Source organism: Pinus tabuliformis, chromosome 7 (genome assembly GCF_031772625.1).
Source record: "Pinus tabuliformis cultivar Carrire ecotype Pingquan chromosome 7, CPIR1, whole genome shotgun sequence".
Lineage (NCBI taxonomy): Eukaryota > Viridiplantae > Streptophyta > Pinopsida > Pinales > Pinaceae > Pinus > Pinus tabuliformis.
The window spans coordinates 1,473,833,337-1,473,858,822 of NC_142293.1; positions in this window are offsets into that span (position 1 = coordinate 1,473,833,337).

The window sequence follows — 25,486 nt, forward strand, 5'->3', positions numbered from 1 at the left end:
ATGTTAAGCGGGTCAGAGACATCAGGAAAGATGACTTGAGTTAGCGGGAGTTTAAGACGCTTTTCAGGAAGAAGTACTTGTAAGAAAGGTACTATGATAGTAAGGCTAAAGAATTCTATGAGCTAAACAAGGGATCAATGACAGACGAAGAGTACACGACCAAGTTTCTCGAGTTATTGATGTATGTATTGTATCTTACTGATGAGAAGGATAATGTTTAGAGATTTGTCAGTGGTTTTCTATTAGCATTTAGAGATCAGATTGAGTATGATGAGCCTCAGCACTTGAGGAAGTTATTGGGATATGAATCATTTCTATGAACAATCAAAATGTAAGAATGAATCTCAGCATGGATGGAAGGGAAAAGACAAAGGTAAAGGTAAATGACAGCCTAAGAGGACAAGACCTCAGAATGCAGATGAGAAAGAGAATGTTGCACTTCAAAAGAATTTTAATGCAGGTGGACAGGGGCATGGGTCACAATAGCAGCAGTAGTAGCATATAGGTGAGGGCACTAGTCGATTGGAGTGTCGAACATGTGGTGAGGAACACCCTAGGAGAGATTGTGGGTGGAAGGCTTAAGATATACAATGCACAAGAGTTGCAGACTGTTGGGGATGTTGATCAGAGTATTCCACGTATCTATGCGGCAGTGGATAGCAGGTAGGAAAAACACTAGGCATATATCATTCAGATGGACGGTAATCTTTGTGATCAAGTTATTTCTATTTTGATTGACTCTAGATCTAATTATAGCTATGTTAGTCCTGACTTGGTGGATAAGTGTGGTTTGAGTAAGGAATTGCATGCAAATTCTTGGTTAGTATAGTTGGCTATAGGTATGAAGAAACGAGTTCATCATTGGGTAAGATCTTGTGCATTTGACTTGAATGGTATGCCTACCGCAACACATTTGAATGTATTACTGTTGGGTTCATACAATATGTTGTTGGGCATGGATTAGTTGTATCTTCATAGAACCAAGGTAGACTTCTATGACAAACCCATTGATTGTGTTGATGACAATGGAGAAATAAGAGTCATACAGGGTAAGAAGAAATCTACATCAGTTAGAATGTTGATAGCTATGCAAGTAAAGCGTAGTCGCAGGAAAGGGTGTATGTTATTTGCAGTACACATTTCTAGTGATAAGGGTAAGGAGGTTGAACAAGTATCCAGTTTTACAGCAGTTCAAAGATGTATTCCTTGAGGACATTACAGAGTTGCCACCTCACAATGAGGTAGACTTTTCTATTGAGTTAGTGTCAGGGGAAGCTCTAGCATCGAAAGAACCTACAGGATGAGCACACCATAGTTAGTTGAGTTAAAGCCACAATTGAAGGAAATGTTGGACAAGGGATACATTAGGCCTAGTGTGTCACCATGGGGCGCACTGGTATTGTTCGTAAAGAAGAAATATGGAACACTCATATTATGCATTGACTACAGGAATTTGAACAAAGTGACCATCAATAAGAGGTACATGTTGTTAAGGATTGATGACTTGTTTGATCTGCTGAAGGCAACAGCAGTGTTCTCCAAGATCGACTTGAGATCTGGATATCATCAGGTATGCATCAAAGAGGAAGACATTCAAAATACCGCTTTCCGGACTAGGTATGGGCATTATGAGTTTGTTGTTGTTCCATTTGGCTTAACTAATAATCCAACTACATTTATGTGTTTGATGCATAGTGTGTTGCATCCATATTTGGATATGTTTGTTATTATGTTCATTAATGATACACTGATAAATTCTAAAAATGAGGAAGAGCATGCCAAGCATTTAGCAACAGTGTTGAGGTTGTTGAGAGAGCATCATTTGTATGCTAAGATCAACAAGTGTAGTTTCTTTCAGACTGAGATACACTACTTGGGGCATGTTGTCTCCAAGGAGGGAATTGCAGTAGATCCAGAAAAAATAAGAGCCATTATCGACTGGAGCTCCTAAAAATGTAGATGAGGTGAGATCTTTCATGGGTTTGGCAAGTTACTATAGGAGGTTCATCAGGAACTTCTCATAGATTGCTTATCCCATCACATCATTGCAAAGGAAAGGTAATAAGTTCGAATGGACAGAGGAGTGTGAGGCTATCTTTGAGCATCTCAAGTAGTTGTTGACACATGCACTAGTGCTACAGATTGCATATCTAGACAAAGAGTTTGTGGTATGCACAAATGCTTGCAAGAGAGGGCCTGGTGGAGTCCTCATGCGGGATGGACAGGTGGTATGCTATGAGTCGCGAAAGTTGAACGAGTATGAGTTGAGTTACCCGACAAATTATTTGGAGTTTGCAGTGATCATACATGCATTGAAGATGTAGAGGCACTATCTTTTTGGAAGGAGGTTATTATTGATGAGTGATCATATTGGATTGAGGTATTTATTTGACCAGTTGAATCTAGATGCCAGAAAAGCTAGATGGTTGGCCACGATCAACGAGTTTCATTTCAAGATAAAGCATATCAAAGGTAAAGAGAATAGGGTGGCATATTCTCTCAATAGACAGGTACAGGTACATCACTTGGCATCTATGAGATCCTATGGGATATACTTATAGGATAGGATCTTGCAGACAGGTCAGTAGGATGTCAAGTATATGGGTATTGTCCACAAGTTCGAGCAAGGTGCTGGTACAAGTATAGGTGTAGGTGTAGGTACATGTAGTGGTATAGGTACAGGTACAGGTACAGGTACACGTGTAAGTGCACAGGGTATGGATTATCATCTTATAGTAGATGGATTGGTTAGGTTCCGAGGTAGGATATATGTACCAGATAATATTTAACTCGAGAATGTGATATTGAGGGAGTTTCATGTGAAACCTTATTTAGGTCACCCAGGCTATCAGATGACACTATCAACGGTGAAGAAATTCTACTATTGGTCGAATTTGAAGAGGGATGTAGCAGAGTTTGTGGTGAGGTGTTTCGTCTGTCAGTGACTGAAAGCAGAGTGTAAACATCTAGGTATAATGCTATAGCCTATCACAATTTCAGAGTGGGAATGGGAGGTCATTTCCATGGATTTCATCACAAGGTTGTTGAAGACATTGAAACAACATGATTCCATTATGGTTATTGTGGACATATTAAAAAAGGTTGCACAATTCATTCCAGTGAAATATACATTCTCATCTAGTGATGTGGCACAGATATTCATCAGAGATGTGGTTAGACTGCATGGTGTTCCAAAGAAGATAGTGTCAGAAAGGGATGTGAAGTTCACTTCCAAGTTTTGGAAGGATTTATTTGTAGGTTTGGGCACATAGTTAGTATTTAGCACAGATTATCATCCATAGACAGATGGATAGACAGAGAGGGTCAACAGGATATTAGAGGACATGTTGAGGATGTATGTGATGCATCAGCAGAGGAAGTGGGAAGAGTATCTCCCTTTGGTATAGTTCGCATACAACAACGGTTATCAGGAGTCATTGAGGATGATTCCTTTTGAGGCATTGTATGGACGGAGTTGTAACACTCCTATCAATTGGAGTGATCTGGTTAGCAGGGTATTGACTAGACCAGATATGTTGATGGATATGGAATAGGAAATGCATGTGATCAAGAAGAATCTAAAGGCAACACAAGATAGGCAGAAAACCTATGCAAATCATAACAGGTTGTCAAGGAGTTCGAGATTGGGGAACAGGTGTACTTGCAAATCAAACCGAAGAAGAGATCCTTGCAGATTGGATCATGTGCTAAGTTGGCACCACTGTTTTTTGGACCCTTCAATATCATTGAGAGGATTGGGTTAGTATCCTATCGTCTTGCACTGCATCCAACAGTGAAATTCCATTATGTTTTCTGTGTATCTTTGCTTAAGAAGTATGTTAAGGGCGTTGATCATGTCATTGACTGGTTTGTATTACAGGTGGAGCCATATAGAAAATTCGAGCCGGAGCCTCAATGTATATTGTAGAAAAGGGTGCTCATGCTCTGGAATTGAGAAATCAAGCAAGTTAAAGTGCAATGGAAGCACTTTGGGCCCAATGAAGCTACATGGGAGATGGTGGATCATATGCCGGTTATGTATGCTTCCTTGTTTTCTAGATGAGGAAAAGTAGCTTCGATATGGTGGTTTGGTAAATGCTTTATGGTGGTTTGGTATATTATTTATGGTGGTTGGTGTATCCTTTATAGTGATTTATATATGCTTTATGATGGTTTGGTATATGCTATATGATGTTTTGATATATGCTTAGATATGGTGTTTAGTATATGTTTTGATATATGCTTTAGTATATGATTTGATATATGTTTTTGCTATATCTTTTGATGAGGTTGCTATATGTACATATGTGTATGGATGTAGATATTGCCATGAGCTATGTTATAAATCTCCACTATGCAGTATGTTTTTTATGTCATTATGGTTATGTTGTTGTATTGCTATGCTATCATGTGGTTATGATGATGTTATGATATTATGTGGATTGGCACTCAGAAAGATGATCATTGTAAATAACGTAATGAGTTGTGTTATAAAGCTCCACTATGTAGTATATTATCATGTTGTCATCATGTTTTGTTTTGAGCAGATCTTTCATTGTAACTATTGCATCGAGATGTGTTATAAAGCCCCATGAGAAATATGTCTTCTTTCAGCAGGTTGTTGAGGTATATGTGTGATTGAACACCGAGGATGATGTCCCCCAAGGGGGAGGGTTTTGTAACAACCCTAGTGAAAATTCCATGCAATAAAAGTTAAAAAAAATAACCACAGTCGATGGGACAGTTATTCCAAGTTGAATGTTGGGAAAGACATCCTAGGGGGTGTTAATTTGGTTGTTTATGGCTAAGGAAATTAGCAAAGGAAATGGATAAAGATTTGGAAAGAAAAAATGGCATTTTTGGCACTATTATTTATGAAAATAAAGGAAATTAGGAGAAGAGGGAGGTGAAAGGTCACAGGTTGCATGTGAGGAGGAAAATGAAGGAAAATAATGGAAAATGAAGAAAATAGAAGCCTCATTCATAAAAACTCTTATGAGGATCAGTTGGTAACCTTTTTTTAGTTGTTTTTTTTAGCTCTCTCATTATTCTCTCTCTCTCTCTCACTCTTAGACACTTAGAGTTTCTTGGAGCACTTTGGCATTGGAGAAAGAAAGGCAAAGAAGGAAACAAGAAGCAAAGATCAAGCAAGGAAAGGCATGATCAAGCAGCTACAACAAGCTTCATTGAAGGTATCAACTTGTATGTGTATTTTCTTTGCTAAAATTGGCATGAATGGGATTACATGTGGTTCTTTTCTACCATGGCATGGGTTTTTCTAGGTGTGGCAGTATTTTCAGCCTAGCCTTTCCATTTCCTGATAGTTTTGATGAGATAGGATCTCTCATACGGTTTATGTGGGATGGTCGGATTGGATTCGAAGCTGAGTGGGGTGGATCTCCGAATTGACAAACACATGATCTGAGTGGACCCTGAACTAGACTGAGGATCATGAAGCCACTAGCCTAGTAGCCCTTGAGCCAGACTATGGGTTGTGGTAAAGCCAGATTTTGTGCCTCGGTGGGCCTAGGAATCCTTGTCGGTGAATGGTGGGATATACAATAAAGCTAAGAGGTGGATTTTCTCTCCATTGGACTTAGTGGTCCTGGGATGGGATGCACACTAAATCCTGGAGAGTATGTCTCGGTGTAGGGCCTAGTGATCCCTAGATCAGACTGTGGATGCATGGTAAATCCTAAGAGACTAGGAGGCACTCAAATTCCTCACAGTGTAGGCGGAGAAATCTAGTGGCATCCATATTTATTGGTGTTTTTGATGTGTTCTATGAATCCCACATACATTCTTGGAATATGGCACGGGGGTGATTAGCTGAAGAGAAACTTGGCTCAGCCAATTTATGGTCAGGTGGAATGTGGTAGTCCCATCTCCGGTTAGTTCATTGCATTCATTAATGAGAAATTCATTCCCTTGATTTTCATCTACAAATTTATTGATGTATATGTGGATTTTGAAGGTTGATGTGTTTATGGTAATTTTGTTCCTATTATGCTGGTTATATGTACATTTTATGACAGCAACTATGTATGGCTCTTACAATGTTTTTACTTGTATATGAATGGATAATGTGTCTATGACCTAATAGAGGATAATGTATAAATTGACATGAGGGAACAATGGGTCATAGAAATTCTCAGATAATTATGAGATCCCTACACTTAATTTTGTTGTTTAAACCTGTAGGTTACATGTTGATGATGTGTTTGACGAAATGCCTGTCGTGGCTATGTTGTGCTCTACAACAACCCCCCATTTCATACCATTTTTTTTATTCACAAAACTATAATATGAAATGGGTCCCTTTTTATTTTTAATTGGTATCAACTTTGTATCATTCAAAAAGATCCGAAAACAAAATGAAAACATTACAAAAAACCTTTTTGACAAACCAATAATATAAATGATTAATCTTTGCGATAAAGCAATCGCAAGATCGCATATCGCAATGACAAAGGAGGCATAACTTAAAGGCCCATTTGGTTTTCTCCGACGCGATAACATGCAATAGGCTATCGGATATCGGCAATCATAAGTTCCCATAACTAAAGTGCCTTTTACTCCGATGCGATGCGATAAAGTCCCGTTCGCCCCGATGCGATGCGATATCGCTATCGGCGATCGGGGAAATACCATGCATGCTTTTTAAAGTACCCCAGTCAATACTCCCGATGCGATGCGATATCACTATCGGCGATCGGGGATTCCAAAAGGTGTCAATATAAAGATTTAAGTTTTCCCCGATGCCCGATTGCGATAAAGCCAAAAGCGCAAACTTCAAAAAACTGTTAAAGCAGGGATATTACGATTAATTCGTATTAAAGGCCTTATCTTTCAAACAGTGATCCACCTGCGCTCAACCGCCAAAACATCCAAGGCACGCTTAAACAAATTATTCGGTCGATAAGTGATATGATGGGCAATTTAAAGGATTGGCAGGTTTTAACGGCCATTTAATGAAATAGTAAATTTAAAAAATCTTCTCATAGATTGTATCCGCGGCCACTTTAAGTTAATCCTTCATCGTGCATTGATCAATATATCTCACTCGTATTTGGTTTTCGCTACCAATTCTCTATGTTACGCTTATTTTCACTACTGTGTAGAATTCTTCCGAAGTAATAGATTCAAGCAGAATGGGGAAGAAGTCTAAGAAAACCGCAATCGCTTCTGCTGCACTAGCCAAAGGACAAGCCGTCGCTGATCCAGCAACTAAAAAGAAAGGATTGATATCTGATACTACATGTTCAGGACTCGGCAAGACCACTTGGAAAAGTACCTATAATTTGATCGAGGCCGAAGAACCAAACGTGACGGCAGTACAAGCTACAGCGGGTTCCAATCGAAAATCTAATGGTACTTTAAAAGACTTGGCCGACTCTTTCCTTCATCGGATAGTGGCTCGGGAACAAATTCTCCCATATATGGATGTAGTAAGGTGGGCAATTGAGGAAATCCCAATCACAAACAAAACCTTCTGCACCAGAGATGGGAGAATTTTCGGTTCATTCAAGGCTAATGATTTGAGGCAAATGTATCATTTGCCTGAGCCAGAGAAGAAGTACAACAAGGCATTTCTGGAGAAATTCCGAAGTGAGAACGAAACTGAATCCGAACCCATTCGGGATTGGAGGCAAAATCCGGCGAAACACAAGCATGAAACTTCCGGTAAGTACTCTGTTGATTCTCTATGTTCTCCGTATTGTTATGCTGGGATAATGATGTGTAGATTATGGGGGTTGCACGATTCCGCTAATTTCACTATAGAAATGGTTCCCTTGATGGAAGCGGCGTGTAACAGTGAAATAATGGATTGGGCACTTATATTGTCAGATAAGCTAGCGACAACAGTTCTTAATTTTAGAACTAAAACTTCCGTCTCCGAAAGGCTTATTCCCCCATTCTACTACAGTGCTTATATACTAGATACCCTGTGTTTTAAATCTGAGTTTCCTGTACAAGGCTCGAGGTGGACTGCACAAGACCCCACGCCTATTCACATATACCATCAGAAATTGTGGAAGACTTCTTATAAGCACCATTTATACCAAGTCTGCAACGGCTTCATGTTACCCATTCATTACTCTATTTTTAATAAACCTGCTCCCAAAATTTCTTACCAAGCAGGGATTGATTTGACATCAATAGGAAGATGGTTCAGAGAGGAGAAATTTACTTATATAAGAATTTTTTGCAACCAAGCCGAACCTCATGTCCTTCCTTTGTACATACCTGATAAACTGCTGGCAAGGGAGATAGCCTATCAGATTATTTCTGAAGGAGTTACACAAACTCTGAAGAAAAATAAGAAGCAGATCTGGCCCTCTTTTCCTCTGAGATGTGGTCTCTACACTTTGCATGATTTCAAACATGCAGAAAAAGAAGCTACGAAGATGAAGTCATTAACTCTAGCGACTCTCCCTAACAGGCGATTTGATCCCAACAAAGTCGCCTATAATGCACTTGAACAGGCCAAATTGACAAAGTTTGATCATATAGAAGATAAGTTTGATGGCCTGTTCTCCTCAGCTGAATCAATGTATCGATCGCTGGCCATAATGGAATACAAAGATGAAGGGTTAGTTGAATTCAACAGAATTAGAGAACAGAGGTTGCAAACTCTGCCTCTAGATCTGTTAGCAACAACCCCAGCAACAGGACCAAGCGAGCCTGAACAACGACATCCTAAGGAACCTCCGGTTACAACAGAAGAACAGGAGAAAGTGAAAGAGGAAACCCGGACTAAAGAGCAGGAACAGAGCAATATAGAGGTAAATGTAGACACTCAAATTGACCCCAAATTGCTCCAGGAATGGCAGCAATTTGATTCAATTATCAGTAGTCTTCAATGCTCAAAGGACACCGAAACTTCAAAAGCGGCAGATACACAGGAGACCACTTCAAAAGAGGTTCCAAGTGGAACCAGTGGCCTACCCAGTTCGAAGGAAGTAGAAATAATCCTAGAGGATCCCTCTGATCAAATTATTTTGCAGATAGAAGAAATTCCTCCCTTGGATGTCTTCTATAGCCTAAGACACAAAGTTGTGGTAAAACGACAGAGGAAGAGGAGAAGGACTAATCAACCTTCCCTATTCCCAGAACAAACGGTCACGGGCAATGTGGTTTGGAAGGAGGAATTTGACCCCTCTGATGACCTAACAAAACTATCACAATATGCTGGAGCCTATTCGGCAACAACAATAGATAAGGCATCAGAGGTGACTCTTTTATTAAAAACAAAAGACCAGGAGATCTTTTTATTGCAAGCACAACTAACAGAAGCACAGCAAAAGGCAGAGCAGGCAAAACAGTAATTGTTGACACAACAACAAATAAATAATCAATTAACTCAACTATTGCAGGAAGAGAAACAGAGAATTGATCATAGCGCAGTCCAAAAGCAGAAAGAGTTGTCTGAGGAATTGGCACAACTGAGAATAGCGAATGAACAAATGCTGAAATTAAAAGATGAGCAGATTGCTCAACTATCATCCTAGCTAGAGAAGACAAAGAATCTTCCACAGATATCCGAATTCAAATCAGAAGCATTACAGATAAATAAGGCATTAATAACACAAATCAAGCTTTTATGTCAACAAATCGCCCAGGCGGAACCATTATGCGATTTAACGACATCAATAAGTAGACAATCAGAAAAAGCTAGAATAGACTTGGATCAAGCTGATGAAACATTAACTGAGTTTCTTGAGTGGCAAGATACCGATCAGGGACAGGCGGCAAATTTACCAAGGATTTTAGAATCACATAAAGAAATATTATTTACAGAATGGCAGTCCCAGTTAATGAAAGCAGAGAGGGAAATTTCAAGATGCAAATCAACCACAAGTAATTTGGTTGAATTGGTTAATAATACTCTCTACATGTCTAACATGATTTCCCAATGCACTCCAGGTAAATTGACAGCGGCAAAAACATTGGAGCAGTCATGTTATCCAGATCTAGAGAAAAATGGTAGATTAATCGCTGGAATTAACAGTTTAACATGGGACGCCTATTGGTTCTTCTTGGTAAAACCGCACAGTCAAAGAGCCGCCCTCAAATGCCTTACAGATGCAATCGGGTATATTATTCCCGATATTCACGATGCCACCTATGCCGCCCAGCTCAACTCCCGCCTCAACAGACCACCCAAAGTGGAGCCAATGCTTGCGATAAGTCAGCTCAGGTTTAAAGGAAAACAGCCTACATGATGATTCATGCCGCCGACTGCCAGATTGCTAAGAAGGAGATATTCAAGATCGTTTGATACCAATTAAGTAGGATTTCAGTTTCATAGATAGTTAGTTTAATTCAGTATTTATAGACCCTTTCATTGTTTTGGAAAGGGTCGTAAAGTTTTGTACTTGACTTTAAGCCTGAAGTTGCACTACTGTACTTCAGGCATATTCTTTTATAAAATTGGACCAATTATTCTAATTTTGGCAAGGAAGCTTTTATGCAAATGTGCACTACTGTCTTTGTTTGAAAGTATTTCTGCGTTGGAAGAAGAATCTCAAATAGCGATTGATATCGGGAGTGACTAGCAGCTCATATGGTACTATTATCTATGTCTGAATTCATTCCTTTTATATGAATTGTCGTTTGATCGCCTTTGCTATTATCGAATATATGTATGTGTTTTAACAGCATTTCTTTATTTCCTCCACTATTGGATGTTTATGGTGATGCTTTTCTTTTGATCATATATGTATTGATGATATAAATGATAAGTGTAGCAATATTGCGTTAATCACTTTGTTTAACTATTTAAGCAAAGTAATCCTTGAATGAATAAATGTCCATGTTTATTAGATGGAGTCATCTATATGCCTGTCAATAAACATAGATCATCAAGCGCTATACTTCAAAGTACAATAGTTCCCGAGATTAATAGTAGCTCTTTTATTTTGTTGGTAGATTAAGTTATTCGCATATCATTAGATTAGATAATCAATCATTCATCCATCCCGTTTATTCATTACTGGGAAACTGGTCCCATTATCCCCAGTCGGAGCCACCATTCCAAACGGAAAAGGAGTTGTATTATGGTCCGAACCGGGTGGTTATCCCCCAATGTTGATTCAATGATTTTCGGGGCATCAACAGGCTAGTAGGGGTCTAGTTATGGTCTTGTTTAGTTTATTTCTTTTGCATCATTTTTTCCCTATATTTTTATTGATTCTAAGATATCACTCCATTATGGACAGTGGCCTGGGTTTTGGGCTTGAAAAAGTGGCTTAAATCCCAAGTTCCCTGGCATAGAACTGGCAATTTTGATCCTTGGTCGCTGGCAAGTAAGCCTGTGACTTTAGGTTGTTGGTCGCTCCCTTGACCATAGCATGAGAGTGACTATGGCCTAAGAGATCCAAAACGGCAATGGGACCCAGGGACAGACTGTCTGAGTGGTTGATTTGTCTCTTGAGGGTTATGTTGATGATGTTGGATGATTGTGTGTGATGTTTCGTCGATTCCACTTCCTTAAGGTCACATATGAGGTCGAATTTGATAATAGTAGAAATTCTCATATAAGTATGAGATCGCTGCACTTAATTTTGTTGTTTAAACATGTAGGTTACATGTTGATGATGTGTTTGACGAAATGCCTATCATGGCTAGTAGCGGTTTGGTTATAGCCTTGTTTAGTTTATTACTTTTGCACCATTGTTTCCCTATATTTTTATTGATTCTAATTTGTCACTCCATTATGGGTAGTTGCCTGGGTTCTCTGCCTTAAAAAGTGGCTTAAATCTCGGGGTCGCTGGCACAGAACTAGCAATTTTGGTCCCTGGTCGCTAGAAGGAAAGCCTGTGAGAGTGACATTAGGTTGTTGGTCCCTCTCTTTCCCATAGCATGAGAGTGATTATGGCCTAAGAGATCCAAAATGGTAGTGGGACCCAGGGACAAGATGTCTGAGTGGTTGACTTGTCTCCTCAAGGTTATGTTGATGATGTTGGATGATTGTGTGTGATGTTTCATCGATTCCACTTTTTTAAGGTAGCATAGGTGTTTGAATTTGATCATAGTCAACTCTCGTCTCATGTTTACCCCGGTTTGCATTGTTACTTGGGTAGATGTGGGAGGAGGGTGTTACATTTTTGTCTTGTGAATAGTCCTTTTATTGTCACTTGACTCATCCTTGGTCTTATTTTTCTATGTATCAAGTCATCTTCTAGTGATCTCAAATTTCACAACTCCTTGATCTTGCATGCCTAGATTGTAGCTTTCATTTGTGCACTTCGAGTTGACATTCACAGTTTTCTGTGACAACTAAGCACTCCTTAATGACATTTATTGTGTAGGCCTTGGAGACAACAATTATGAAATCCCATATGACACTCAATTGCACAATCTCTTGTCATAGGAAACTGCACAATCTCTTGTGCTAGTTGATTGCACAGTCTCTTGCGCGAGTGAACTACACAGTTTCTAGAGACAGGCCACTACAAACTCTATGTGGATAGGAACTATGCACTCTTTGTGGATAACTATTGTGCATCACTTGTTGACAATGTGGCACAATTTCCAAAGTTGACTGAGTCACAAGTGACAACTAACTAACTGTATCTCCTATATTTTATACAAGCAGACGCAAACCCTAACCCTAGATCTATGAGTGATCACCTATATAAAATTTATCCCAAATTTCATTCTTACACTCATATTTGGATCTTTGCGTGTTTATTGAGCACAAGGAGATTTTGGTGTCATGTGCACTGTTATTTCAGGTAGGTTTCGTAATTCTCACTTTTGCTGCTTCTATTGTCGCTTTTGTCATTTTTGTTTTCGTAAGTGTTGTTTAACCCTAATTTTTGCATAACAAGTGTAATTTTTTCTATTTTTAGTTTTTACATGTGTCATTCCTCTCTTGCGTGTTTTTTTTCTAGTGTCGCTTCACATTCCAAGTCCTTTCACATGTTAATTTTTCTTAGGGAAATATTGTTCTTTACTTTAGATAATTTCATTAACAAACTCTTCATTATTTATATATTACATTCACCACATAACGTTAATACAAATTATGTATAAAGAATAATAACATCAACTTTTCAGTGGAATAATAAAAAGAAAAGTATGCACAACTTCGGAGGTAACCCTTCAAGTTCTTGAAAAATCTTATCATAAGTATTAACAACTTCAACCAATTCATGCCTAAGTTTAGAATCACATTCTGAGAAAGCTTTAGATTCAACAATATCTTTAGCTTTTATCTTCAACAATACAAAATTCTTACTAGCATTCACAAGCCTCTTCATTTGTCCTGCACTAAGAAGATAAAGTTCATCTTCTTGCGATGTGCTCTAACAATATACTCAATTCCATATTTGAAAATATGCACAAATTTCTAGTATAACATCAAGATCTACCTCATCTGTAAAATTAGCAGTGATGGAAACTTTTAACCTACATCTTCTTCTCACTTGCAATTTTGAATCATCACATGCCCAACCCAAAGGGTAAGGTTTTGAATGAGATGTTGTCTCTAAATTTAGTTTCTTCATAATGGCTTCAGAAATGAGATTAACTTGGGATCCACTATCGAAAAGTGTATCAACCTTTGTATGCTTTGTTATGACCCTTATATGGAAAAGATCACTTCTTTCTTTATTATTTTGAGATTCAATGGACTTTCTAGAAGAACTAGTACTTGCGTTAGAAGCTATACCTTTCATTCCCATGGTTGTGATTTTAGTTTCATCACCTGAATCTGATCCTAGATCTTGTTGTGTTGTAATAGCAGTCTTTTATTTCCCCTTGTTATTGAACTTCTTTGGTCTCAATTTTGTATGTAATTTCCATCAATGGTCTTCCTCATGGCCATATTTTGAAAAATGTTTGCAAGAAATTTCTCTCCCTCTTTCTTGACTGTAGCACTCTTCTTTCCTTTTCCTTTGCCTCTAGATTTAAAGGGTTTTTTGCCGGACTCTTGAGGAACATTCTTTCCTCTTGATTCTAAATGAGCATCTTGAACACATACTTTAACTAGATTGGTGGGATTAAACATACGTATAATACGTCTCAAATAACTATGTAATCTACCTATATATTTAAGAAGAATATCTTGTGAGGTAAAATCAACACCCAATATTAAAGCTCTCTTTTTAAGTTCTTGAGTGTAAGTCTCGACACTATGACCTTTATCTTGTCTAAAAATTTTCCAATCCATTATTTATTTTTGCGTGTAAGCTAATGGATAAAATTGCTTCCTTTATGCATCTATAAAACCATTTCAAGAACAGATAATTTTACCACTTTTCTTCAAATCTTCTTGAGTTCTAGCCTCCCACTAGATAAGGGCTACACCTCCCAAACATATAGAAGCAAGTTGGATCTTTGTGACATCATCATCAATATTTTGAATCCTGCAATAAACTTCAATTTAATGAACCCAATTATCTAACTTTTTGTTAGGTCCCTATACTACTAGTGTAACCCCTATTGTTATTAGTGCAACCCCCTTATTATATTGTTGTTCCCATGTAGTCTCCATATTGTCATTATTTTGCCCCATAGAAGCCCACTATTGTTATTGTTGTGCCCTTATATTATTATTGTTATGTCAACTCTGATTATATTATGACCCCTTAGACTCCTATATATAGAAAGGAGATATTGTCATTTGTATCATCCAAAAATTGTTCATTTGTGTAATGTAAAGGAGGTTTCCCCCTCGAAGAGGCTGATTTCTAAGGCGTTAATCTTTGTTTTCTATCTTTTTGTGAGTTGGTTTCATAACATTTGGTATCAGAGCTTTGGATTATAGGGTTTTGTTGTTCCAAATAGGTCATCATGGAATTTTCGCTATAACGTTTTCGCTACGAAGTTTCAGAATCTAAACAAAAATCCCATTTTAGAAGAAATAGGTCTGAACCTCGGGACCAAATTTAAGAGCTTGTCTCGCTATATTTTCATAGATATGATCTGAGGAAGTTATGGTTTTCTGCAAGCTCCAGAATTTCATCTCAAACAGGTCATCGTGTAATTTTCACTATAATTTTTTTTCTACAAAGGGTCAAACTCTAAAATTAAAACCCATTTGATCTAAAAGCTTGGTGAAGCTCAGGTCCAAATTTCAGATCTTGTATCGCTATGTTTTCGGAGATATAATGTGAGGACGTTAGGGTTTTTGCATAATCCTGAATTACATTCTAAACAAGTGATCTTGGGAAAATCGTCATACCTTTCTCTCTTAGCATTAGACTGAAATTTCGTAAGAATTTACAGAAAGAGGACGGACTATAATTTTTTGTGTATAGTTTTTAGATCCAAAGGTCGAAACAGTGATTTGTGGCACGTCATACAAGTTCGTTGTACTGAAACATTATTTAATCAGGTCATCTTAGGAGATTGGGAATAACTCTTTCTTGGAGAATCCAATTTTGATCAGGCTGGTGGCATTAGAAAGAGGACGCAAAGAAATAGCAAAGATATTAATTTCAAATCCTGGAGCCACAATTACAGAGATACAACAGATTCAATATCGAGCTCTTACAAAGTGAAAAAAGGTGTGTAGTTTTTTTTAATTTTACATGAGGTTGGTTTGAAAAATTAGTTTTAAGGAATTCAAAGGTCATAGTGAAGCATTATTAGCATTAATTGATGCCTCGAAGAAAGAAAATGGAAACACCTAGTAAGAAACCGGAAATCTCTAGCATGACTCATGATGAAGAGGAAGAAATTCAACATGATATATCAAAATTACGAAACCAAGTGCAACAAAATTCACTCTCATAAAAAGTAACATAAGATAAGATGGATGGTTTAAAGAAAGACATGGAAGAAAAAATGGATGGTTTAAAGAGAGACATGGAAGCTAATATGAATGTCGTGGAAGCTAAGATGGATGGTTTGGAAGCTAAGATGGAAGGAAAAATGGACGATTTGAAGACAGATTTGACAAAGTTACTACAAGAAATGTTTACGAATAGAGAAAAGGTAGTAAAGGAACCTCATGATGAGAACAGAATAAATGTTAATTATGATTTCATAGACTCTAACGTTGGATTGAAGGCCCACCATGTTCCAAAGATCGATATGAGGAAGTTTTATGGCAAGGATCCCGGAACATGGATACTACAGATGGAGCAATTTTTCGATCTCCATAATGTGCAAAACACACAAAAGGTGCGTATTGTAACTTCATATTTGGAACCAAATCAGTTTGTATGGTATCGATGGCTTTTCTCTCGTAAAAAAATTGTCACTTGGGCAATTTTTACGAAATAAATGATAGCACATTATGAGGATACAAAAAGAAACACCTTTTTTAGCCAATTGATAAATCTCAAACAAAAGGGTTCAATGATGGAGCACATTGACAACTTGCAAAAATTGAACATAAGGGTAAAAGATATTCCAGAGGAGCATAGGATTGATGTGTTCATAGGGACTTTAAAGGATAACATCCAACATGAGGTTCGCCTGTGGGAACCTAATTCATTGGAGAAGGCATTCAGGTTGGCAAGAAAAATGGAAAGTAAATTTATGGCAACAAGGAATCCTACCACTCACAACTATGGAAGTGTTGTTGCCCCGAGCCTTGCACAACCTACAAGGTTGACACCACAACAATTTGAAGAAAAAAGAAAAAAAGGGATTTGTTACAATTGTGATATAAAATACACTAAAGGTCATAAGTGTGCTGAGAAGAAATTAATTTACATAGATTGTGAATAGGAGGAAGAAAAGGAACAAGAAACACCAAAAGAAGAGGCTATACACTAGGAACAAACCCTAGAGAAATCAGAAATGAATCCGACCATGTCTTGTAATGCATTGGCTAGAATTACCACTCCTCAAACTATCAAGATAGAAGGACATATCAAGAAGAAAAAGGTAATAGTGTTGATTTATTCGGGAAGTACCCATAATTTTATTCATTGTAGGATAGCCAAGGAATTGAATTGCATCCCATATCCAGCACCAGGGTGTCAAGTGATGGTTGCAATTGGAGGAACCATAAATTGCTCTAGAAAGTGCCATAATATCAAGCTATCCATGGGAAAATATGTATTGAATAGCCCAATGCTTTCCATTCCAATGGGTCGTGTTGATGTTGTACTAGGAGTCCAATGGCTACAATCCTTGGGTACAATAACTTTTAATTTTCAAGCACTTTTCATGAAATTTTCTTCAGAAGGAAAGGAATTTGAATTAAGGGGTATCATAGGGAAACAAGGAAAGATAATCAACCCTAATGGAATGACAAAGATCTTAAAGAAAGAACAAAGAGGCGTAATTGCACAATTATGTTCACTGGATGTTTCCACATCGAAATCATCTATTTCTCCAGATCTCCAAAAAGCCTTGGACAATCATTCCAAGGTATTTGAGACTCCCAAATGCCTCCCACCTATTCATGATCATGATCATGCTATTCATTTGATTCCAGGAAGTGTTCCTCCAAAAATCAGGCCTTAGATATATCCATATGCCCAAAGGATTGAAATTGAATGTATGGTTACAAAAATGCTAGAGGTTGGTATAATTATCAAACCAAATTTGATAAACGAAGCAAGGGATGAATGGAAGAATGCCGAAGCACGGTGGGAACTCATTCAAAAGTTGCAGAAGATCCCAATTCAAACAATATTTCTAGAACTTGACAAGGAAGAAAAAATCATATTGGAACGTGAAGTAGTCACAGAATTGAGAAATCAACCACTACGAAATCGATCAATTTCAGAGTATCTCATCAAGTGGAAGAACTTAGTGCTGAAGATTCCACATGTATGGATGATAAATTCATACAAAATAATCCAAAACTACTCAAGCATTGAGGAAAACACTTTTTGAAGGAGAGGGGCATGTTATGTCCCTATACTACTAGTGTAACCCCCATTGTTATTAGTGCAACACCCTTATTATATTGTTGTGCCCGTGTAGTCTCCATATTGTTATTTTTGTGCCCCATAGATGCCCATTATTTTTATTATTGTGCCCTTATATTATTATTGTTATGTCGGCTCTGATTATATTATGACCCCTTAGACTCCTATATATAGAAAGGAGGTCTTGTCATTTGTATCATCCAAGAATTTTTCATTTGTGTAATGTAAAGGAGGTTTCCCCCTCGAAGAGGCTGAATTCTAAGGCGTTTATCTTTGTTTTCTATCTTTTTGTGAGTTCGTTTCATAACACTTTTCTGCATTTAATTCTCCAGCATACATTGGTAATTCAAACTTGACATCAAGCTTAAGAAAAGGAGACTTAGCATATCCTCTTGGATATGTAGGATAATTTGGTATGCTTGAAGAATGAGGTGAAGAAAAAGTTGAAAGAGGAGGAGGAGGTGGAGGCTTCCTCCCATCACCACCATCACCTTTTGGTTGATTAGAACTTTCTCCTTGTAACTGTGTAGTTATTTCATTATACAAAACTTTCACCATCTCAATCATCATAGAAATATTTTTTGAAAGCTCCATAATCCTCAAACATCAATTTTTGTTATCCATCATGTGCCATTACTTGTTTAGTGTGTGGTATTCTTGTGCCAATTTGAGGATTAGGTTATTCATTTTGAGAAATTAATGCTAGAAGATATTAGGGTTTGATTCCTCTTTCTTGATAATTACTTATGAATTGTGTTGGCCTCTTTTACTTCTTTATTAGATTATATTGCATCGAGAAATTACCAAATTATTTATGTGTGAAGATCATAAGAATAAGAGACACAAGATGTAGGTGCACAACTAGGGAAAAAACCCTATAAGGGGAAACCCCAGTCAAAAACTCTTCCTTTAGCAATTTAATTCAAGTTGAGACACTCCCATAATTCTTAGACCTAGACAAAGACCTCCTCCAAACACCAATTCAGACCTTCCTCCATGTAGATGTCCTATTCTCTGCCTTCCAAGTGTCAATGCTTCAAGGTGCAGCTTCATATCAGAATTACGGCCTCAATGACAGATTTTCATCCCCCAACTTTAGAAATTCGAGCCTGCAACAGAGACAAAATTTTGGCCCCAACTTCAGCTCAATATCTTCACACGTGTGAGAGAAAGGTAGCCCAAAAACTCGATTTTCCTCTTCCCATCTTCTCTCCTTCTCCTTCAACTTTGCACTCTTTTCCAGATATTGCTTCTTAGAGATCGAACTTGTTGATGATTCTCTCCAAATGAAGTCGAGTTTCTCAATATATAGGCTTCTTGTGAGGTTGAATTTCCCTAATCCAGGATGATTTGTTGAGGGCAGAGTCGACTTGGTGTGGAGGTGACAAATTACCTTTTTGAATTAAGAATAATTATTTTTACATGATACAAAAGCCCAAGAAGGGTCTAATAATAATGATAATGACTCTAATGACTCAAGATAAAACCTAGAAGTCCTCAATGGGGACTTTGACCTAGAAAACATTGATCCAAGCATGAAACCCATGCTTTAATAAATCATTTTCTTTAATAAATAAAAATTTATTTTAACAAGTACAATTATGAAGACCGAAGCTAGTTACATTCTTCAACACTCCCTCTTAAATAGGGAGGTATTCATAATTACATTTTACACATAGATACAAGTACATGGAAGGTTTCAAAATGACATGAACTACGAAGAGTTCTAGCACACTCAGTGCTACAGACTAGATTCCTGACCAAGGTAATCTATTTGGGTGGGACTAAGATGGACTAAAGCTTTCAGCCAATCTAGGTACCATCAAGCTTACTAACTAACCATCAACCCAAGGATCTAGGTGTGTATCCAAGGTCAGAGCTCCAAGACCAATGCCACCCTCCCTCTTCGGGATCTAGACATCAACACACAGGCCGGCCAAATGTCCTCCCAAGCATCCACCATTAGATGCTTCATCTCTCCCTATCAACTAAATCTATAATATAGACCAACCCAAGCATGCTTCTAAAATATTCAAACTTCTTATTCGAAAGAGAATTTTTCAGCACATCAGCTACATGTTCATCTGTCGGAATATATTGCAGTTTTACGACCCCATATTGTACCAAGTTCCTAATGTAGTGGTACTTGTTTCTGATATGTTTTGATCTTGCATTGGATATGGGATATTCAGACATCTTTATGCAGCTCTGATTATCACAATTTATCATAGTAGGATCTAGAGGCATCCCAAACAAATCTGAAAAAAAAAAAAAAAAAAAAAAAAAAAAGTTTTCTTAACCACACAACTTGCTTTCCTACTTCACATGCGGCAACATATTCTTCTACGGCATTACTTAATGCAACAAGATAATTTTTTCTACTCATCCATGAAATCATAGAAGATACCAAGCTAAAACATCCACCTATAGTGATTCTTCCATCAGTCTCACTGCAACCCCAATCAAAATTGGTAAAACCTGTTAACTTGACTTCCTTTCCATCACATTGTTGGCAATGATGTACAATGCCACGTAGATATCTCAAAATATGATTGGCAGCTATCCAATTGTTATGATGAGGCTCCAACTAAAATTGTCGAAGAAAATTCACGACAAAACATATATCAGGTCTTGTATTTACCAGGTACATCAGAGAACCCACAAACTTACGATAGCTAGTAGGATTGACGAGACTAGAGTCGGAGCTTCTCAACTTCTTGAGATTAGTGATCATGGGAGTAGTCACGAGTTTGGAATCCATCATAACGAATCTCTGTAATATCTTGATTATGTATTTCCATTGATCTAGATATATTTCTCCAAGTTTCTTCTGGACTTCCAAACCCAAGTAATAATGCATGAGTCCCAGATCTTTCATTTTAAATTCGGTTTCCATCATATTCTTGCATTCTTGTGTTTTGTGCTCCACACCAGTAATGCAAAAATCATCCACATATAGTAGAATAATGTTTGGTTCATTGTTCACCACCCTGATGTAGAGGTTTGGATCTGCAGAACTTTTGACGAACCCAATTCTTAAGAGATATGCATCCATTCTTGCATATCATGCCCTAGGAGTTTGATTCAAGACATATAGGGTTTTCTTAAGTCTACAAACATTTGTATCCTTACTATTTATCTCAAATTCTTCTTGTTTTTCAATGTATACTTCTTCATCGATGGTTTCATTTAGAAATTTTGTTTTTACATCCATTTGATGAATATTACATCCCATTGTAGAAGCCATTGAAACCAAAGATATTATAGTAGTATATCTTGCATTAGATGCAAAGGCTTCTTCATATTCTATACCTTCCTTTTGAGAAAAGCCCCTTGTAATGAATCTAGCTTTGTATTTGTCAATACTTCCATCAAAAGCATGTTTGATTTTGTGAATCCATTTTGAAGTGACAACCGATTTGTCACTAGGTCTAGGAATGATTTCCCAAACCCCATTCTTCATGATGGATTCATATTATTATTGCATTTCCTTCTTCCATTCTTCTTGATGAGGAACTTCTTCAAATGTAGTTGGTTTAGCTTCTATTAAATTTGTCATATATGTTACATATCCTGAATATCTCTTTCGTCTTTTTCTTTCTCTAAAAGTTCCTTTAGTAGCTCCATTTCCTTTGGCATCTTCAAGAGTATCTTTTAACCAATTTGGCCTCTTCCTTGTTTTGGGTATGATCATGGGTTGAATAGGCTCACTTGGTCCTTCTACTTCTTCTTGGTTTGTATTTGTCTTATCATGATTCTCTTCTTCTTCGAATATTGGTGTATCTTTATCATCAGAATCTATTGGAATATCCTTGGATCTTTTGTAGGCATGATTATCATTGAATATAACATCCTTTCTTACTTCAATTTGTCTTTCTTATTTGATGTAGATTCTATATGATTTTGAAGAGAGAATGTAGTCAACAAAGATTCCTTTAATTCTTTTAGAATCTAATTCCTTTCGCTTGTCTTTTGGAACATGGGTGTATGAGGGACACCCAAATATGCATAGATGGTACACATGGATTATTTCCTATGAAGGCTTCTTCAGGTGTCATATTCTCTAGGATTCCATGAGGACTTCTATTTTTTTTATATATTGTTGTTATTGTTGCTTCACCCCATAGAAACTTTGGTAGATGTTGATCAAATATCATAGTTCCTATACATTCTTCAATTGTTCTATTTTTCCTTTCTGCAACTCCATTATGCTCAGGATTGTAGGGAACAATGAGCTCCCTCTTACTACCTATTTCTTTACAATACGCAACTATTTATTTTGAAGTGTATTCCCCACCATTATTGGATCTCAGAGTTTTTATCTTTCTTTCAATTAAGGTTTCCACTTTAGATATAAATTCCTTGAACTTTTCAAATACTTTGTCCTTTGTCTTGAGAAGGTAGGGCCATGTCTTTCTAGAGTGATCATCAATCAAGGTCACGTAATAAATATGGACTCCAAGGTATTTGTTAGACATAGGCCAACACACATCAGAATGAAGGTATAATATTTTCTTGGACCTTGTATCATTGCTTGTAAAAGGCTTCCTTATATGCTTCCCCAAAGCACATCCCTTACACGATCCTTCACGATATTCCTTGATGTTGGAGATGTCATTTACCATTTGATTAAAAGAGGTAATGATCTTGTAATATATATGCCCATATATTCTATGCCATAGTTCGATAGGATTGATCTCCATGTGAACTAGGGCTTGAGGAAATTATGTTATGACTCTATATAACCTTCCTTCACGTACTCTAATAACATTTGCCTTATCAATGTTTTAATCCTTTCCCCATATCAGAAATTTTCCATGTACAAAGGCAACCCTATCTCCTTTATCTTCTAAAAAAGAAATTGAAAGTAAATTCTTTTTCAAACCTGGAACATAGAGTATATTGTTGAGATGTAGCTTTGCTTCATTTTCCAGCTTTAATGATGTAGATCAAATGCCCTTGATGGCATAATTGTTGTTGTCTCCTATCTCCACTGCATGAGATGATGGTTCCTTCATTAGAGTATGAATTTTTCCACTTTCTCCTATCATGTGGCGTGATGCTCCACTATCAATGATCCATGCATTGTCATCATCGAGAGTACCTGTGAGAGCAACCAAGAACTCTTCTCTTTTGACTTTATTAGAGTTGTAGATGATCTTTCTAATCCAGCTTCTTTCAATTATTATAATATTGAATCCCATATTCAAGTAACTTTCATAGAGGGAGTAACCTTTCCTTTCAAGCCAACAAAGTTATCTCCAACCTTCTTCGACCCTAGCTCTAATACCATGTTGAGAAATCAATTCTAGTAGATATTAGGGTTTGACTCCTCTTTCTTGATAATTACTTGTGAATTATGTTGGTCTATTTTTCTTCTTTATTAGATAATCTTTCATCAAGAAATTACCAAATTACGTATGTGTTAATATCACAAGAACAAGATACACAAGAGGTAGGCACACATCGAGGGAAAAACCCCTATAAGGGGAAAACCTAGTCAAGAACTCTTCCTTCAGCAATTCAATTCAAGATGAGACACTTCTAGACTTCTTAGACCTAGAAAAAGGCCTCCTCCAACCACCAAGCCATCCCTTCCTCCTTGTAGATGTCATTTTCTCAGCCTTCCAAGTGTCAACTCTTTAAGGTGTAGCTTTAGATCATAATTTGACCTCATTAGGAGATTTTCAGCCCCCAGCTTCAGAACTTCGACCCTGCAATAGAGATAGAAATTCGGCCCCAGCTTCAACTCAATATCTTCACACGTGTGAGAAAAAGGTAGCCCAAAAACTCGATTTTACTCTTCCCAACTTCTCTCATTCTCTTTTAACTTCGCACTCTTTTCCAACTATTGTTTCTTAGAGATCGAACCTTTTGATGATGATCTCCAAATGAAGTTGAGATGCTCAATTGATAGGCTTCTTGTGAGGTTGAATTTCCCTAACCTAGGTCGAATTGTTGAGGGTAGGGCCGACTTGGTGTGGAGGTAACAAATTACCTTTTTTACTTAAAAATAATTCATTTTACATGATACAAAAGCCCAAGAAGGGTCTAATAATAATGACAATGAACCTAATGAGTCAAGACAAAACCTAGAATTCCTCAATGGGTACTTTGACCTAGAAAAAATTGACCCAAGCATGAAACCCATGCTTTAATAAGTCATTTTCTTTAATACTAAAATTTTCTTTTGGCAATTACAATTATGAAGACCTAAGCTAGTTACATTCTTGAACACTTCAAGTACTCGCTCTCCTTTCTTGAGCCTAGACCTTGTAAGGATTCAAAAACCTTGCAAATTTTGTCAGACCTTCATAAAACCATGCTCTGATACCAAACTGGTCCAAAAATAAAAGTGAAGGATTTATTGATCAACTCGCAAGCTAGTTTATGTCCTTTTAGGCAATGTATCAAAATTCTGAAAGTACACAAACATAAGTTAATTTGCATAAATTTTCAAGTAAAAAGAGGATAAAAATGTAGCATAAGAAAATTGAAAATTGATAACATAGTTCACCCATCTTGCGCTACATCTTCGGGTCTAGTTTCCAATTGTGACCACTTTATTAATATGTTCAAATGTTCATTACATCAAAATACAAGCCTCAAATTGCAAACATAACACTCCCATGCTATGAAAAATGCTCAAAAACCCCTATCTAGGCTCTTTCAGAGCTCAAAAATGCTTAAAAATGAGCAAAAGATCCTCTTTTTCTCCAACTGTCATGTAAACCGCTCTACAAAATGAAAATGATTTTCCAAAAACATTCAATAGAAAGGCATGTGGCCTATTGGTGAGCACGTTGGTTAACCAAGCGTAGGTCAGGGGTTCAATCCTCCCCATCCACCGGTCATTTCATTATACATTGTCATTGTTTAAATTAGATGAATGGGTCATTGGCCCTTTTGATTCCCCACTCCCACTGGTCATATGGCCATGCATAACAGTGGGCCATGAGCCATGAGAAAACCAAACTCCCTGCCCTCTGGATTCACTATGGTCATGTTAGTGCATACAGTCACGGGTTGGGCTTTGTGCCATAGCCCTCACCCTTCGCTCTTTTACTTCGTCACATTCACTCCCATATAACGTGAGTCGAGTTGGTTAATCTAGCCTGTCGTCCTACCTGTTTTTCCATGAAAGATCATGCCATTGAACCTTAAATATTACTGGTGCCCATTAAATGACAAGAAAAACCTGTAGTCCATTATTCAGGTGTTTGTTTCATGATTTGGGGGTCGGTATTTTAATTCCCCTGGAGGCATGTTAGTCATTCAAACCAATTTTGGATTGGTTATGGGTGCCACATGGTGCATATGATATGGCCACTTGCTAATTGTTCACCAATAACCTTACACCACATGCCCACACATTTTTCATCCACATGCCCACTCTTGAATCACCTAACCCGGATGATTATTGTACTACCACATGTCAGGGATGTACGCTGCCACACGGAAGTCTATACATTTGCACATCACTTTTTTACTATTTGGCCAAAAATTAGAACATAATAAATTTCTCATGTGGTGTCAGATTCATGTGATTCAAGCGTCGTTGGAATCAACGCGATGAGCTCTACGACTTGGCGTTGGTTTCGAGAGAATTTTAGCACTTTGATTTTTGAGTATTTTCCGGATGC